General features: G+C 38.4%; 1 protein-coding gene across 2 annotated transcripts in view; it reads right to left on the bottom strand.

Annotated features, from left to right (window-relative positions):
• Nucleotides 1–2,829: 2,829 nt before the first annotated feature.
• The window catches only part of SCN1B (sodium voltage-gated channel beta subunit 1), a 127,422-nt gene continuing 112,686 nt past the window's right edge, over nucleotides 2,830–17,565 (bottom strand). Inside the window, exons 7-8 of one of the 2 annotated variants that reach the window (XR_003852671.1) lie at nucleotides 10,338–10,729; nucleotides 2,830–2,923 (exon numbers count right to left, since the gene is read on the bottom strand). The gene's annotated coding sequence lies outside the window, so the exon portion shown is untranslated. Of the gene's footprint in view, nucleotides 2,924–8,637; nucleotides 10,730–17,565 lie in introns of those variants that run through there. The other variant, XM_029577061.1, reaches the window with a different exon arrangement.

Here is a 17,565-nt window from a genome sequence, read left to right as displayed (position 1 = left end):
CCTGTATCTTTAATCTGCGGACCTCTAGAATACCAGACCCTTGCCCTAGTGGACTCTGGGGCAGGAGGAAATTTGAAGGGTCCTAAATTATTTGATTTCTAAATTATGGTTTGGGTTTTACTTTAAGTTAGGTAGCCACATGGGAGAGATGTCAGTCCTAAGGAGGGAGGAGTGCTGGAGGGGATGCACTCTGTCTTGCTGTTTAATGAACGGGATGGGTAGGGATGGGAGGGAGGTGGTGAGTGTTTGGAGGGTGGTTAGCTGGTGTTCTGAGTGGTTGGGGCATGCAGATAAGTGATGTCAGTGAGGCAGGGAGCCTTTAAGTAATCAATATGGCAGATATAAAAGTAGTATCTTTAAATGTTAAAGTCTTCAATTCACCTATGAAATGCCAATTTTTATTGAAAGAAGCTAAGTCATCTAAAGCCACCATTTTCATGGTGCAGGAAATATTTAAAGAAAGTTTGCCTCTAACATGAAACAGTTGAAGGTGGTGGAGTGGTTATATTTTTCTCAGAAAATTGGTGCATTGACATAGTTGCTATTAGAAGGGATGTTGAAGGTAGATATATGGCAGTTAAAATTAAGACTTCTCAAATAAAAACCTGTGAGATTTGGACATGATTTATCACATTTACCAACTAATATTGTTTACAAAACTATGTTACAAACCATTATGGCACCTGTGTAAATTGTTATAGTTTAGCAACATATTTTATGTGCCTTACTGTAAACCGTTGTGACGGTATCTATCTTAACAACGGTATAGAAAAGATTTAAAATTAAAAATAAATAAATAAATAATTGTGTATGCTCCCAATTCTGACCAGGGAGCTTTCAGTTGGGTGAGCAGCAGTTAAGTGACTTTCTGGAAGGGGAAGTAATATTAGGGGAAAATTTTAATATAACACTGTCTCCTTTCCTAGATAATTCCAGTAAGCCTAATCTTAAATCAGGGAGCCCACAGGAGGAAACTGAAGTTCCTGCTTTCTTCATGGGGCATGTGGATGTTTGGAGAATTCATAATTCCAATAGTGTGAAGTATAAACTTCACAAATCATGTACATAGCTGGATTATTTTTTTATCATCTTAGTATCAAGTATGGTAAGATAGGGATATTACAAGGTTGGCCCATGCTGCTATTAGCTATATGTTTGTTTGTTTTTTTTTAATTTATTTATTTATTTATTTAAAGTCTTTTCTATACCGTCGCTAAGTTATATACCATCGCAACGGTTTACATGTAGGCACATAAGTAAGTTTGGAGTAACAGGTGCCATTACGTTTCGGTTACATTAAATCATAAAAATACGTACAAATGTTTAGTGATGTAGGTTCTGGCCAGGTGTACCTAGAAGGTACTTTTATAGGTTTAAAAAAATCATTTACTGTGTTATATTATTACATTCATTGTGTACTCAATTTGTTAAAATATTGTAACGCACATTTTTGAGAATAGTGCTGTGTGCCGGTGCTCTTCTGTTTATTCCAGTGTATTTTCTGTTCTCCGGTCTCTTTATAAAAGGCTTGTTTAAGAAGCCATGTCTTTAGACTTCTCTTGAATGTTTTGGGGTCTCTCTGTAATCTGATCTCCAAAGGCATTGTGTTCCAGAGTGTGGGTCCTGCTAAAGACAATGCCCTCTCACTTACCTATGTGAGTCTCGCTGTCTTGACTGAGGGAATGGTTAAGAGAGCTTTGTTTGCTGATCGAAGGTTCCTGTGTGGGACGTGTACCCATAGTGCACTGTTTAGCAAGTGCGCTTTTTCATCATGTATTAGTTTATGTATGGTGCATAGTGCTTTGTATTTTATTCTTTGTTCTATGGGTAGTCAGTGAAGTTCGGCCAGAGTTTCAGTTATATGGTCTCTTCTTCTTTTTCCAGTTAGGTCTTATTGTTGTATTTGGGAGTCCTAGAAAAAGTGCATTACAGTAATCGGTACGGACAAAAACTAGTGCCTGAAGCACTGTTCTGAAATCTGCAGGAGTTAGTAACGGTTTAAGTTTTCTGAGGATCATGAGTTTAGCATAACCTTCTTTTACTTTTAGCGATATGTGTTGTTTTAGATTAATTTCGGGGTCCATTATTATTCCAAGGTACCTTACTTTTTCCGCTAGTTCTATTTTCTGGTTGTTTTTGAGTATAATTGGGGTTTGAATGATTTTGATATTTTTTCTAAGTGTAAAAATTCCATTTTTTCAATATTGATCACTAGTTCCATTCGGTTTAATAGTTGTTTTATGATGTCTAGTTACATGTTAGCTAGGTTTAATGTTTTTTCTATTGTGTCATCGATTGGTAGAATTAATTGAATATCATCTGCATAGATATAATGTATGATTCCTAATCCTGCTAGTAGATGGCATAATGGAAGCATGAATATGTTAAAAAGGGTTGCGGACAAGGCTGATCCCTGCGGTACACCTGTTTCAAGATTGAATTTGTCTGATAGTGTGTTGTTGATCTGAACTTGAAAGAACCTATTTTTTAGATATGAGCTGAACCAGTTTATTGTTTCGTTGTGTAGTCCAATCTCTTCTAGTCTTTTTAATTTAGGATCTGATTGGAAAAAGCATTTACTGGACTAAGTAGGCTTTTGAAAAGTGCTGCAATAAATGCTATTAAATTGTCCATAGGATTTACTTCCTTAACTGCACTTTACTTGAGTAAATGATAGTATGCAACATTTATATGCAAAACTCCTTTGAAAATTACCTCTAAGTGTACATCAGAAAGATGAGGGACAAAGGTATTGGAGGTTAAATGACATTATTGAAAGATGAAGGATTATGTATAATAAAAAAAAGAAATAGAAGAATATTTCCACTTTAATGATAAAGGAGAGGTCTCTATACAGGTTCTCTGGGAGTGTTTCAAGGCAGTATTGAGAGGCAAATTCATTTCTTGGGCATCAGCTAATCAGCTAAAAAGAAAAAAACAGGAAGAGAAAATCAAGCTGGCATCCACATAATGACACAAACAAACAGGGCAGGTGTAAATTTTGCAGAAATTAGAGAAGGACTAAATTATGAACTCTCCTAATGAACTCTAAACAAACTTATTATAAATTAGACAATAAACCCAGTAAACTACTGGCATTGAAATTAAAATCAAGATAGGTACAGATCCAGATTATGAGGACTAGATGGGTACTATTAGTAAAAATGTATAACCTATCATTAAACGCATCCAATGCACCTGAAGACTGGAAGATGGCCAATGTAACCCAGATATTTAAAAAAGGATCCAGGGGAGATCCAGGAAACTATACACTGGTGAGCCTGACTTCAGTGCCAGGAAAAATCGTGGAAATTGTTATAAAGAATAAAATCACAAAACATTTAGATAGACATGGGCATGGATTTATCAAAACGCACTAAATATCACACGCAATAAGAAAAGGGGTGTGTTTTATGGTAATAGGCTGTGAATTGTAATTCCTACCTACAACCACTGAAACAGAGTAGTAGTAGAGAATCCATCAAGCTAGGTTGAGAGAACATTGCACAAATCTCATCTTTGGGTGAGTTTCCTCATCCGAAGGTCATCAAATCTTCACAAGAGTGCACTGTTTTGTTCGTACATTGCACTCTGAATGTCAAAGTGGCCCCTAACCCCTACACTAATACCTAAGCCTCACCTCGAGTAGCTAGGTGGGCCTCATATAGAGGTATAAATAACCTACCTAGTATTCAGTTTGTATTGCATTTACATTACATCTGGCAGAATACCACTGGACACTTAAATATTTGTTTTTCCACCAAATGGAATTGGTAATTAATATTGAGAAAACCGAATTCCTACACTTAGAAAGAACATAAACATAATTCAAACTCTAATAACACTCAAAAGCAATCAAAAAATCGAGTTAGCAGAGAAGGTACGCAAACTCGGCGTTATAATAGACACAGAGCTAAGCCTCAAACAGCACATATCTTTAAAAGTTAAAGAAGGATATGCCAAATTAATGGTGTTAAGGAAACTCAAACCACTAACATTACCAAACTTTCGCACAGTGCTCCAAGCACTAATATTTGCAAGCACTGATTATTGCAACTCATTACTGTTAGGCTTACCGCACACATCAATAAGATCACTGCAATTACTACAAAACTCTGTGGCGAGAATGCTCAAGGCAAAAGAAAACGAGATCACATCACAGATACACTAGCAGTTCTACATTGGCTTCCTATTGAACAAAGAGTCCAATTCAAAGCACTTTGCACAATACACAAACTGATCCATGAAGAAAAAGCAGAATAGCTGAACACTGCACTGTGAGTTCATGTTCCACATAGAAATTTAAGATCAGCAAATAAAGCCCTCTTAATCATCCCATCAGTAAAACAGCTAGACTAATTCAGGTCAGGAAGCGTGCACTATCACTAGCGGGTCCCACCCTATGGAACACCATGCCCCTAGAACTAAGACTACAGAGAGTTTTCAAAATGTTCAAAACAAACCTCAAAACATGGCTTTTTACAAAGAGAACGATGAAAACAGATAAGGAAGAGCCAGCATAAAGCACCTAACACATAATCTCCAGGTACCAACCTGGAAATTATCTTTATCTCACTGTTATGCGTAAATAACATTAAAACCGTAGGTACCCACCCACGAGACAGTACCAATAGACATCTCACGTCAGAAATCAAATAGTTTCTAGTGATTCAATTGTTACCGATTATTAATGGCACCTTCATTGTAGAGTTTTTTCTTATTTTTTCTTCTATTTGTGCCCTATTGTAAACTGTTATGATGGTAAATAACTTAATGTCGGTATAGAAAAACTTGTAAGTAAATAAATAAATGAATGAAAACATGGCTACAATCCAACAAACTCTTTGACCATGACCAAAACAGAATTTCTTTCTGTTCAGCCCTTACACTGATTTTCCAAATAACTTTATTCATCTTGAGAACTCATCTTTTCAATTAAAAATCAAGTAAAATGTCTTAAGAGTCTTGCTAGACAGCACACTATCCTTTCGTCCACACATCAAAATGGTAGTCTGACAGGGATTTTTCAAATTGTGTGCCCTATCTGGTCTTAAGAATTTGTTACGTTTCAGATTTCTGCATCATAGTTCAAACATCCGTTTCCCTGATTCCATGTTACTGTTGCTAGTAAGAGCAATGGCTATTTTCTAAGTCAACTTAATTAATAGCAGGTAATGAACCTCCTCCAAGAACTTATCCAATCCTTTTTTAAACACAGCTATACTAACTGAATTAACCACGTCCTCTGGCAACAAATTCCAGAGTTTAATTGTGCGTTGAGTGAAGAAGAACTTTATCTGATTAGTTTTAAATGTGCCACATGCTAACTTCATGGAGTGCCCCCTAGACTATTACCTGAAAGACTAAATAACCGATTCACATCTACCCGTTCTAGACCTCTCATGATTTTAAACACCTCTATCATAACCCCCCTCAGTCGTCTCTTCTTCAAGCTGAAAAGTCCTAACCTCTTTAGTCTTTCCTCATAGGGGAGCTGTTCCATAGCCCTTCTTTGTACCTTCTCCATCGCAATTATATCTTTTTTGAGATGCAGCCATCGGAATTGTACACAGTATTCAAGGTGGGGTCTCACCATGGAGCGATACAGAGGCATTATGACATTTTCTGTTTTATTCACCATTCCCTTCCTAATAATTTCCAAAATTATGTTTGCTTTTTTGACTGCCGCAGCACACTGAACCGACGATTTCAATGTGTTATCCACTATGATGCCTAGATCTCTTTCTTGGGTTGTAGCACCTAATATGGAACCTAACATTGTGTAACTAAAACATGGGTTATTTTTCCCTATATGCATCACCTTGCACTTATCCACATTAAATTTCATCTGCCATTTCGATGCCCAATTTTCCAGTCTCACAAGGTCTTCCTGCAATTTATCACAGTCTGCTTGTGATTTAACTACTCTGAACAATTTTGTATCATCTGCAAATTTGATTATCTCACTCGTCGTATTTCTTTCCAGATCATTTATAAATATATTGAACAGTAAGGGTCCCAATACAGATCCCTGAGGCACTCCACTGCCCACTCCCTTCCACTGAGAAAATTGTCCATTTAATCCTACTCTCTTTTTCCTGTCTTTTAGCCAGTTTGTAATCCATGAAAGGACATCGCCACCTATACCATGACTTTTTACTTTTCCTAGAAGCCTCTCATGAGGAACTTTATCAAGTGCCTTCTGAAATGTTTATTAGCTCCTTGAAAAAAGTGAAGCAGATTTGTGAGGCAAGACTTGCCTTGGGTAAAGCCATGCTGACTTTGTTCCATTAAACCATGTCTTTCTATATTTTCTGTGATTTTGATGCTTAGAACACTTTCCACTATTTTTCCTGGCACTGAAGTCAGGCTAACCGGTCTTTAGTTTCCCGGATCGCCCCTGGAGCCCTTTTTAAATATTGGGGTTACATTAGCTATCCTCCAGTCTTCAGGTACAACAACTGAACTTCTGCCCTTTTTAAATATTGGGGTTACATTAGCTATCCTCCAGTCTTCAGGTACAACAACTGAACTTCTGCCCTTTTTAAATATTGGGGTTACATTAGCTATCCTCTAGTCTTCAGGTACAACTGAACTTCTGCAAAGGAGAGGTTCTCCGGAGGGGACTTCCTTCGGCCAGCTGAAGGAGAGGGTTGAAAGGGAGACCATCCGATACCTTGTCATCTGAACCACTGTCAGGACCTCCACATCCCCAGGAATACTCAGACTCCTCCCCAATATAATTAGCGGGAAAAGGATCCCTGGGTGCTTAGTTCTCAGCCAGCGGTATTGAGACTGAGGCAGCTGGCCGATGGGTCTTGGACCCCAAGGCACCGCATCCCCTGGGGAGTTTTCTCCTCCAAGGAATTGGGGATGACCATCGAGATGGTCGTCACTGACACCGAAGCCACTCTGGGCATGATGGGAACTGATACTGACCCTGGTGTCAGTGGAGCACCGAAGCGCCTGCACAGAGAAGAAGGGTGGCTCAAGGAAAATCAGTGCTGTTCTCAATGCCATCGGTGCTTCTATACTGAGGTCCTGCAGCTCCTTCTCCATGGCTATCTGCATTTTTCAAACTCCTCCTTGAAAATCGCCAAAGCCAACCCCGATTGTGAGATAGGTGATCACATCCTCTTCAGAGATGAGAGGATCGATGGTGGACACCATAACTGGTGGAGACTGTGGCGCATGCCTGGATAACTTGAAGGATGAGTTGTCCTTACCATGGGGTCACTTCAGGAGTTTCTCAGCTGAAGCCAGACCATTCCCACTTCCAGCACTGTGCATCGACGGAGACCAATGCCGATGCTTCTTTGGTTTCACTTGATGCTCGTCATAAGTCTTCCCCAGTGCCGAGGCTAAAGATGAGGAATCCGGTCCCTTCTACAACCAGGAGAAGCTGGATGATGGCTTGTCTCCGGGATTCCTAACAACCAGTGTCACCAAGGAAACCAATGCCTCCCCGATGCCAATGACCCGATGTCCATCGGTGCAGCTCCATGGGCCTTCAATGTCAATGCCATGATGCTGATGGATTGGTCTTCCTATGCCTAAAGAAACTAGCATCCTTTGGGGGTCATATGTGCACATTTGTAACCCTGGACATCATGTGATGCTCCCAGCATGATAGACATGGTCTTTGTGAATCAGGAGCATCGCTGGAACTCGGATGACATGTTGATTCGATATAAAAGAGAGGCTAAATCTAATTCGATGGCAGTGGACCTGTCAATGGAATTGGCCATGAAAGGAAACTTAGAAAAACAACTGAAAAACCTACCTACGGATACTACAGGAAGAACCGCAGAACCCCACAATGACCAAGACTCAAAAATCAGAAAAACCAAACAGTAAGAATCATAGGAAAAAAAAAAACATGACCAGTGGACTCCAGAGGGAAAAAAACCAAAACTGAAAGGATCCCACATGGCTGTGTGGCATAATTGCATGCATGGGCATGCTCAGCAGGGCTCAGTCAAAGTTCTAGAAACTTTGACATACGTTTTCTGTGCTGGTCTCCATCGGATGATGTCACCCATGTGTGGACTGCCAACCTGCTTGTCCTCAGAAAACAGCTGCTTCATGAAGCAATCATTTATGGCATCTAGGCTCTTTTACCTCTTTAGTATGCTCTGATGAGACATTTACTCAATTAGTATCTCATATATAGTGATTGAGAATATCCTGATAACTTGATTAGCTGTGTGCTCACCAGGTAAGAATTGCGAAGCCCTGATCTATGGACTTCTAGTTACAATTTCTCCAAGAAAAGCAGGAAGTACAAGGCATTTGGGCAAAACCAGTCATCTGGTTACAGTAATCTCATTTTTCATCACATCTGCCTTTCTTGATACATTCAGAGATCAGAAACCTATATAACAAGTCTACACTTCGTTTGTATCAAAGGCATAAACTGTAATTATGTATAAGGTGAGACCCATGGAGATAAACCAACTCATCCAACATCACACAGCAATGGAGTGATAAAGTCAAGATCAGACATGAGGCCCAGGAAGAGAAAACGACCTATGGCATCACATACACAGCCTGTGACAATCTGTACTATAGCCTCATGCCCTGCCTGAAACTCTGATTCCCAGATTCTGTGAATAAAGCAACACCACAGGGATACAGTTAAACTGCCAGTGAGGTCCCAGTCCTTTATTTCATAACTCATATGGTGATTTCTCATATTACACTGAACACTGACCTCTCAAACCCTGCCCTTAAAAATCCAAGTATGGGTATAGACATTAGCAGAAGAACCATGCCATGCGGGCAAAGGGCTGGGGATGTCCATGATAAAAGCCTGCCAGTGCTTTCCTGCAGCGGGACACAGCCGTTGGGGAGAGGGTTGTACCCTTCTCTTGAACCCAGAATTCTGCCAAAAGAATCCACAATGTCCACCAGAATTAAATGTTCCTAACGAATGCAGTACCAACAGTATTACTACCACTCTCAAACCCAAAGTCCCTTCTCCCAGGTTAATGTTGCTCTATAGACTGATTGACCTGCCCTCTCTTTTACCTGATTTCCCTATTCCCAGGTTAATGTCATTCAGACAATTCATACATGATATTCCTCAAAAGACTGGACAATCAAATCAAGTGTATAATTTATATGCTGCTTATGTGCTTTGTAATATGTTGTTTTGGGGTTTTATGTTTGTATATTGATTTATTTTCATCTTGTTCTTAATGCTGGAGATAAGATTGGTGTTGCTTTATTTTTTTATTGACTGTTGAAATTTAGTTTTGATGTTTATATGAAAAAAAATAGTGCATACCTAGATTTAGAAATTGCTTTGCTTATGATATTGCTTATTTCGCCAGTTTATTGTACTCTATAGACTGATATACCTGTCCCTGAATTTGTTTTGTATAGCTCCTCTCTCACCCAATATCCCTGCACCCAGATTAACATTACTCTGTAGAGTGATGCACCTGTCCCTGTATTATCTGTACAGTCTTTTCATTGGGACATTACAATTTGATACATCAGTGTATGGTGCACTAAAAGGGAAAACAATTAGTTTTAATACTATTACAGGGAATTCAGAGGCTTTCAGAGGAACCATCAAGGTAGACATTTCATAGTGAGACCTAAGAATGGAACATACCCATGGGCATACCCATTCAGATTAGAAGGACAGAAATCAGAGTCTAAAATCCTTCCAGAGAACAGAGATTTATATGTCACACAGACATTCTAACAATTGCTAATCTTCAGAATTTACTTCATGTACCTGGGGACCAGAACTGAAAAAGTTCCATAGTCTTTTGCCTTGCTCTGGATTATCACAAACAAAAAAATTATCCCCAAATGAGTTTGAAGCGAGTTAAATTTGAATGACTGACCTTCCTTCAAACAAAAATTCATCCAGTTCATTTCCCTCATAACACCACCAAAACATCTCTAACCTTTACCTTCTTCCCCAAAACAGAAGCCCCTTGAAGGAAAACACTAGCAGTCTTAAAGGGAAACAGTGATGATGTATGACCCCTGATCCTCTCAATCCCCACTGAAACCCTACAGGGGGTACTTTAGTCTGAGTCCTGGCCCAATGGTAGAAACTACAGTGATGTTTCCTTAGCTGGGACGTGCCTTACACCACTGAGAAGTCATAGGTAGGCCCTGAACCAAATGTGCTAATGCTTACCCATTTATAAAAAGAATCTGCAACAGCTGAGAAAACAAAAATAAAGAAAAGAAGGAAAAAAGAACTTTCTAGGTGATGGAGCAACAATCATAAATTAAAGAAAAATAAATTATATTATCTTTTTTTTATATATATACATATAATCTTAAATTAGTGTGGGAGGATGAAAGCTTACATTGCAAGGCAGCAGCCATATTGCTGTATCCCATCATGCACTGCACTGATGTTGGCTACCCAGTAGCCTCTTGCGAAAAAAGATGCTAAGAACAGAATTTCAATTTTTAATTCCCCCCTTAGTTCATTCACATCTTTAAACTTTTTTTCTGTCTTTTCTGTGTTTATTTATTAAAAATAACATGCTTTATTAATAAATCTTTCCTCTTCCCCATTCTTTTGGGTGGCAAGAGGGGTGGAGGAGTAATTAAGAGTCCTTTTTATATTGATTTAATTAGTGTTTCAAAATGCTGGATTTTCTCAGCTCTTTTAAGCAGCATCCACCAGAATTTTGTTGTGACTACTCTTCTTCCTCTGCTTGCACTCTTCCCATCTTCCCTACCAACACATCGCCTAGAACGGAAATAAGTACAGAGGGTTAGCACTATCAGAACAGGCAAAGCATTTTTTTTTAAATTTGCACTTTATTATAATTTTCAAAAAGTATACATAATTATACTCTCAGAAAAAGAGATATGAGAAATACATACCAAATATAAAGATAACATAAAAAATACATTTAAACAAAGAAATTACATATTCTCTTAGGAAACGTTGAGAAATGGAACCTGTTAAATCACAGGGGAGATTTAAAGAAGAAAAAATTTAAAGTAACTGGCTTAACGATTGGTGGCTACCTCTTAACTATCGATTACCAACATTTATTGTGGGGTTGTGGCCACTAACCTTGCATTCAAAAAAGATTTCAGCTGTTCAATAACCGTAAATGCAAAACTTTCTCCCTTACCCTTAATTAGACATCTACAGGGATATCTAAGTAGAAAAGTGTAGCCTAAGGCCACAACCTGGGGTCTTAGTTTTAGAAATTCCTGTCGCCTTAACTGGGTGGGTCTAGCAAAGTCGGGAAAAATCTTGACCAATTGGCCAAAAAACATTGCTGAAGAATTTTGAAAGTATGCTTTCATAACATTGCTGACATCTTTTTCTATGACAAAAGATACAAGTAATGTACCTCTGCCTAGTATCTCTAAAGCAGAACTTTCAATATATTCAGTTACATTTGCAAAAATAGCCAATTGATCTCCCTCATTTTTCCTTTCAATTTTAGTAAGGAAATAGGCCTTGTTTATAATAGGCAGTTTAGATTCTTGAATTTTCAATATTTCCAGGAAATATCTTTTCAAAGTACTTTGAACCTCTTCTCCTAGAGCAGAAGGGAAGTTCAAGAATCTTAAGTTCAAGTGTCTGTTGTAGTTTTCCAGTGCTTCCAATCTCTTGGACTGGTATGCCAAATCTTTTATCATTTTAACATCCACCATTTGAACTTGTAGGATTTTTTCCTCTAAGACTTTCATCCTATTTCCGTTATTTCTTATTTGATCCTCCATTTCAGACTTCAGGTTTTGCATATCGTTATCCATTTTCCTATATCTCGCATCAGCTTCCTTAACAAAATGTCCAATACCAGCCATTAATTCCCACAATATATCCATTGTTACCGTGGGTGGTTTGGGAGGGATAATCAACTCACCCCTTCCCTGTTCCCTCGGCTGTATGGAAGTCCCTCCGGTAGAAATCTCCGACAATCTCCTTGCCTCCTCACACTGGTATACTGGAGATACCAATATCTCCCGATCTTCTTGGCCCGGTTGTGTTGCTGTTTCCAGCAAACTCGAGGAGAACCTCGGGGTCGGCGTCTCAACTCCCTCTCGGCGTCCTCCCCCCGATGAGGGAGTGATGTCATCACTAGGCGCCTGTTGTCGGGGAATTGCCTGCTGCCCAGGCGCCGGTGGGGGTCGGTAATCCGGGGGACTCAAGCTGACCTCCCCAGGCAGCGCCGAGGCTCCCTCCTCAGCGACCGCAGCGGGGACTCTGTTCCCCGTTTTCGCCATCAATGCGGCTGTGTATTCAGTAATTCGCTTCTGAGGATCAGGCTGCAGCGGGACGGTAGGAAAAACCCGCATTTTGCCTTTTCTTTTTGCAGGCATCTTTACAGAGGAAACAACTTTCGAGGAGCGTTTTACTGAGCGTCCGCTCTCGCCGCCATCTTGGTTCCGACTCCAGAACAGGCAAAGCATTTGTAGTTTTCTTTGTTCATCCATTTTTAGTGGGTGAGAAATAGAAAGCATATACATTTCTATAGCATAATAAGCATGGCCTGAGGTCTTACTGGTAAAGTGCCTTATAAAATTCTTCACACTCTTGCACATTTTTCATGTTCTGCTATCTAAAAAATACTAATCAAAACGCATTAAAGCAGGGCAACACAACAAAGCAAAATTCTCACTACAGAGCCAAGTGATAATAATTGTGACCTAAATTTATAGAACCATCGTATCTTAGATGCAGACATTCTATGTGACTTGTGTCTAACTCAAGCGCCAATTGTTATAATCATTGGTTATTAATGTCCAGAAATATTTATACAACGTTTTTTGTTTTTTAATATTGCAAATAAAAAAGTACTTCTCTGGATGTTAAATGTTCATTCTGCAGAGTAACCTTCCACTGATCCGATGTAATAAAACAGATGGATACTCTTCAAGTCACACATCCATTTTATAACATCGGATCAGTGGAGAAAACTCAAATAATTGAGCCAAAAGAGGGGAACTCCATCAGGGTCAGGGCACTTCCAGTTTGGGACTCTTTTCAACCTGGCTTTCAGCTCGATTGCTGTAACTACAAGTTTAATGTCTGCCTTTTATATATTCCCCTGTATGCTGGGCAACCATTCTGCTTCTCTATTGTACTCTACATGATCTTCATACACTTTTCTCCAAAACTGTTGTGTTTCTTCTTTCACTGGTGGTGTTTTAATGGCACTAATGATCTCTCCCAGTTCCTGTAACCATTTTCAATTCTAATATGTTTTATTTTCATGCTTCTCCTTTCTTCATATCTTTACAGCTTTTGTGCTTCTGCTGTTGTTTTCAGTTTATTATTGAAGAATATAAATTTAAGATCTTCTTCAGTTAGTGCAACATATCTTAGCTTTATGTTTTGGATTTTTATCACTTTCAGTGTCCTCGATCTTTGAGGTATGGATCAACCAGCGACACCTCTGCATACAGTGATCTAATGTTCTTCTCTATACGTTTATTTTCAAGGAGTTGTTATATTTCTCCTATTCCTCTGGTCTTGTTGATAAGATTCTCTCATTAATAATGTTTGCTGTACAATATTATATATATATATATATATGACTTATGTCCATCATATGAATGCATGGCTCCATAATATGGATCATGGCCTTTTTACCTTGACTGTCAGATTTATTTAAGATAGTCTTTCCCTCTCCAAGACACCAGCACACATATCCCTCTCTATATCCACTCTGCTTCCTGGCCTGCCTTACCCTGCACACCTCATCCTTATCTTTTACGCATATCCTCTTCCTCTGTCTGCCCGGACTCCTTGCTTCTGATAATCCTTATCTTCTTGGGTGCCTCATTCTTTTCCCTCTTCTTCCGGGCCTGCTTGGCAAGGTTCTCCAGCATTATACCCTTTCTTTTTGATGAAGTCTCAACAGCTGCTACTTCCCGTTTTTGTAGAAGTTTGGATACCTTTTTTTTGTAGACCTTGAAAGCTCAGACATTTTTGTAGTCCTTGATTGCTTGGACATTTTTGTCCTGATGGTCTTTGGTGTTCTTTAGTTGCTCAGATAACTCTCCCCAGGGGCTTTCTGCATGTCTTTCTTCTCCAGCTATCTCTCAGTATCATCTTTCAATTGTTTTAAGATGACAATATTTATTTATTTTATTTTATTTAAAAGATTTTATATACCGTCATTCGTGGTTACATCACAATGGTTCACAAGGTATTAACATCTAGAAACACATCATTTTCAATAATCACATAATAAAATACAATTGTAAAAACATTAAAAATTAATAAAAGAGAGAGAAAAATAACAGTAAGTATAATACTCAAAAGGTGTAAGCTCAAGATGTATAGGCTTGCTCAAAAAGCCACGTCTTTAGACCTTTCTTAAATTTCTTACAATCACTTTCGAGCCGTAGTTCGGTTGGCAAACTGTTCCATGTGTTTGGACCAGCTATAGAGATAACTCTTTCTCTTACTAAATGTAAATGTGCAGTATGTAATGATGGGACTGAGAGGAGTCCTTTATTAGCTGATCTTAAGGAGCGGTGTGGTGTGTGCATGCGGATCGAGAAATTTAACCAATCTGTTTTATGACCGTAGATTGATTTTTGAATAATGCAGCAAATTTTATATAGAATCCTTTGTGTGATAGGAAGCCAGTGTAATCTAATCAGAATCGGTGTAATATGTTCATGTTTGTTACTATTTGTAAGAACCCGTGCTGCCGCATTTTGCAATACCTGAAGAGGTCAAAGTGTTGCTTGTGGAAGTCCTAACAGCAGAGAATTGCAATAATCTAGAGGTGAAAATATCAAAGCCTGTAAGATGGTTCGGAAATCATTAGAATCTAATAATGGTTTAAGACATCTAAGAACTAAATGTTTGTAATATCCATCTCTTATTTTCATAGAAATATGCTTTTTGAAATTCAATTCACAATCAATTGTAATTCCTAAATCCCTGACTGAATCAACTAAATCAATTCTTACGTTATTTGATAGTGAGAATATTATTTTACTATCGGGTGTTGATTTTCTCTCAAGCAGGATGAGTTCAGTTTTATCCATATTATTGGCAAGCTTCATATGTGTCAATAACTGTTTAATAGCAGTAAGATAGATCTTTATTTCTTTGAAGGATTGTTCAACAGTATCGGTTATGGGAACGAGAATTTGTATGTCGTCCACATAGATATAAAAATTCAAACTAAGGCCTGCTAAAAGATGACAAATGGGTAATAGATATATATTAAACAGGGTTGCCGATAAAGCCGATTCCTTGTGGAACTCCAGTGTTAAGCTCGTATTTTTCAGAAATCGAGTTACCAATTTTAACCTGAAAAGACCTTTGATTAAGGAATGAAGATATCCAGTTAAGGGTGGTGTGTGCTAGACCAATTTCTTTTAGTCTACTTATAAGAATATCATAGTTGACTGTATCAAACGCAGCCGATATATCAAGTAGAATTAGAAGAAATTTCTGACCTGTCTCGAATCCTTTTAGAACGGTATCTGTGAGAGATAATAATGTTTCTGTGTTAAAGTGTTGTCTGAAACCAAATTGATTCGGAAACAAAATACTATTTTCCTCTAGATGTTCAGATAATTGCTTGTGTACAACTTTTTCTAGTATTTTAGATAAAAATGAGAGATTTGAGATTGGTCTATAGTTAGATATTACTTCTCGGTCAAGGTTTGTTTTTTTTAAGATTGGTTTAATTATGGCAGATTTTAATATCTCAGGGATATATCCTTCCTTTAGTGACAGATTCACAATCTTCGCTATTGTTGGGGCAATAGTGGATGCTATTGGTTTCAGGGCAGAAGGTAGTATTGGATCTAAAGGGTGTATAGCTGGGTTTCGTTTTTTTTTTATCACACTTTCAATTTCGGCAGTGGAGGTTTCATCCAAGGTGGACCATTCAGGTACATCTCTTTTTATCATTTTAATATCTTGGTTGTTAATACTGGGTATTGAGGCAACGATGTTCTCTACCTTTTTTTTTTTAAAGAAGAGCGCAAAATTATTACAATTAGATTCATTTAGAATGGTTGGTTCCTTATTTGACACTTTTGTTAATTTTTTTTCTAGAATAAACAAAGCTCGAGGATTATTATTGAAGTTTTCCAGTTTAGTTTTGTAATATTGTTTTTTTGTTTCATTAATCAAATTTTTGTATTTATTAAGATGGGATCTGTATTTATGTTCTATATAAAACTAATAAAGACAAAAGCAATAAAAATACTAAACTGCATCCTGATTGACAATATTTAATCAACAGGGTCATTTATCAAAATGTGATGTGGGGTTATCGCGTGGGTTAGGCGTTATCGCAGAAGATAACGCCCTACTGCACGCAATAACTACTGCATCGTGGCAGTAAAATTAAAATGAGGGAAAGGGGAGGGGTTAGGGAAATGTTTTAGACATTATCACCAGCAGCGGTGCCGGAAGTAACACCACCTTTCACAATGGCGCTATGGGGGCGATACTGCGTGCCGCGCTGCGACCGTGGTGGGGGAAAACATACCACCGCAATGCGGCTGAGTGCACAGTATCGCCCCCCCACCACCCCTTTTTCCTTCCGTTGTAAAAATCGCAGAATGATGAATCCCCCTACAAATTTGTCAAATGAGGTATCAGCAAGCCCACCACGTGGCTGGTTAAAAAACCCAGCTGGTCTTCTCATTCATTTATTTCTGACACACATAGTCCAAAGATAACTTTTTTTTTTTTAAAGATTTTTTTTATTTTTTTTTTTAAGAGAAAATAAAACTTCAAAGAATCAAAATCAGACATCTGACTTTGGTTCTTTGAAGTTTTATTTGTTCAAAAAAAATCATTTCAGAAAAATATTTGTCTTTGGAAGGCATTAAACTAGGATCATCGGGGATGGGTAAACAAAACCCTAAGGTAAGTAAAACATTAAATAGCTGTACAAAAATGGGACAAAAGGGCAACATCTGGAAAGCTATGCACACTAATGCTCAAAGTATCTAGAAGCAGTCATGGAGGAATTTGATTTGGGTGCAGTAGCTTCCCAGAGTTGTGGTACACAAGAAAACCATGACTGGGATATTTATTTGATTTATACTTAGATTCAGGCATTGTATTTCTCTATCCACAGAGGGTCAAGGCCAGAAGGAGGGATAGTAGAATGTGAACCCTGTTTTTTGTGGTTGGCTAGTCTTCCACTCCATGTACAGGGTAGGATGGAAGAGAGGAAGCATGGCATTATATATAAAAAGTAATATTAAAGCAACAGAATTACAGGGCTTGAGGTAAGAAGGAGGCACTATGCGTTAATTTGGAGAAAGGGAATAGAATCTCTATTCATATTGGTATAATATACAGACTTCCATCACATACAGAAGAAATGGATGGAGATTTAATGGAGGATATTCACAAAATTGCTATGAAAGAGGAGGTGCTATCACTAGGGGATTTCAATCTGCTGGATGTTGATTGGGCATCCCAGCTGCAGTATCTTCTAGAAGCAGGGAGTTCCTGGATCCTCTGCAAGGGGAACTGCTCCATCAACTGGTAACGGAGTCCACACGGGAGGGGCGATAGCAGACCTGGCACTTTCCAATATGGACAGTGTCTCTAATGTTGTAGTGGAT

This window comes from Rhinatrema bivittatum, chromosome 14 (genome assembly GCF_901001135.1).
Source record: "Rhinatrema bivittatum chromosome 14, aRhiBiv1.1, whole genome shotgun sequence".
Taxonomy (NCBI): domain Eukaryota; kingdom Metazoa; phylum Chordata; class Amphibia; order Gymnophiona; family Rhinatrematidae; genus Rhinatrema; species Rhinatrema bivittatum.
This window is presented reverse-complemented; position numbering and strand designations above follow the sequence as displayed.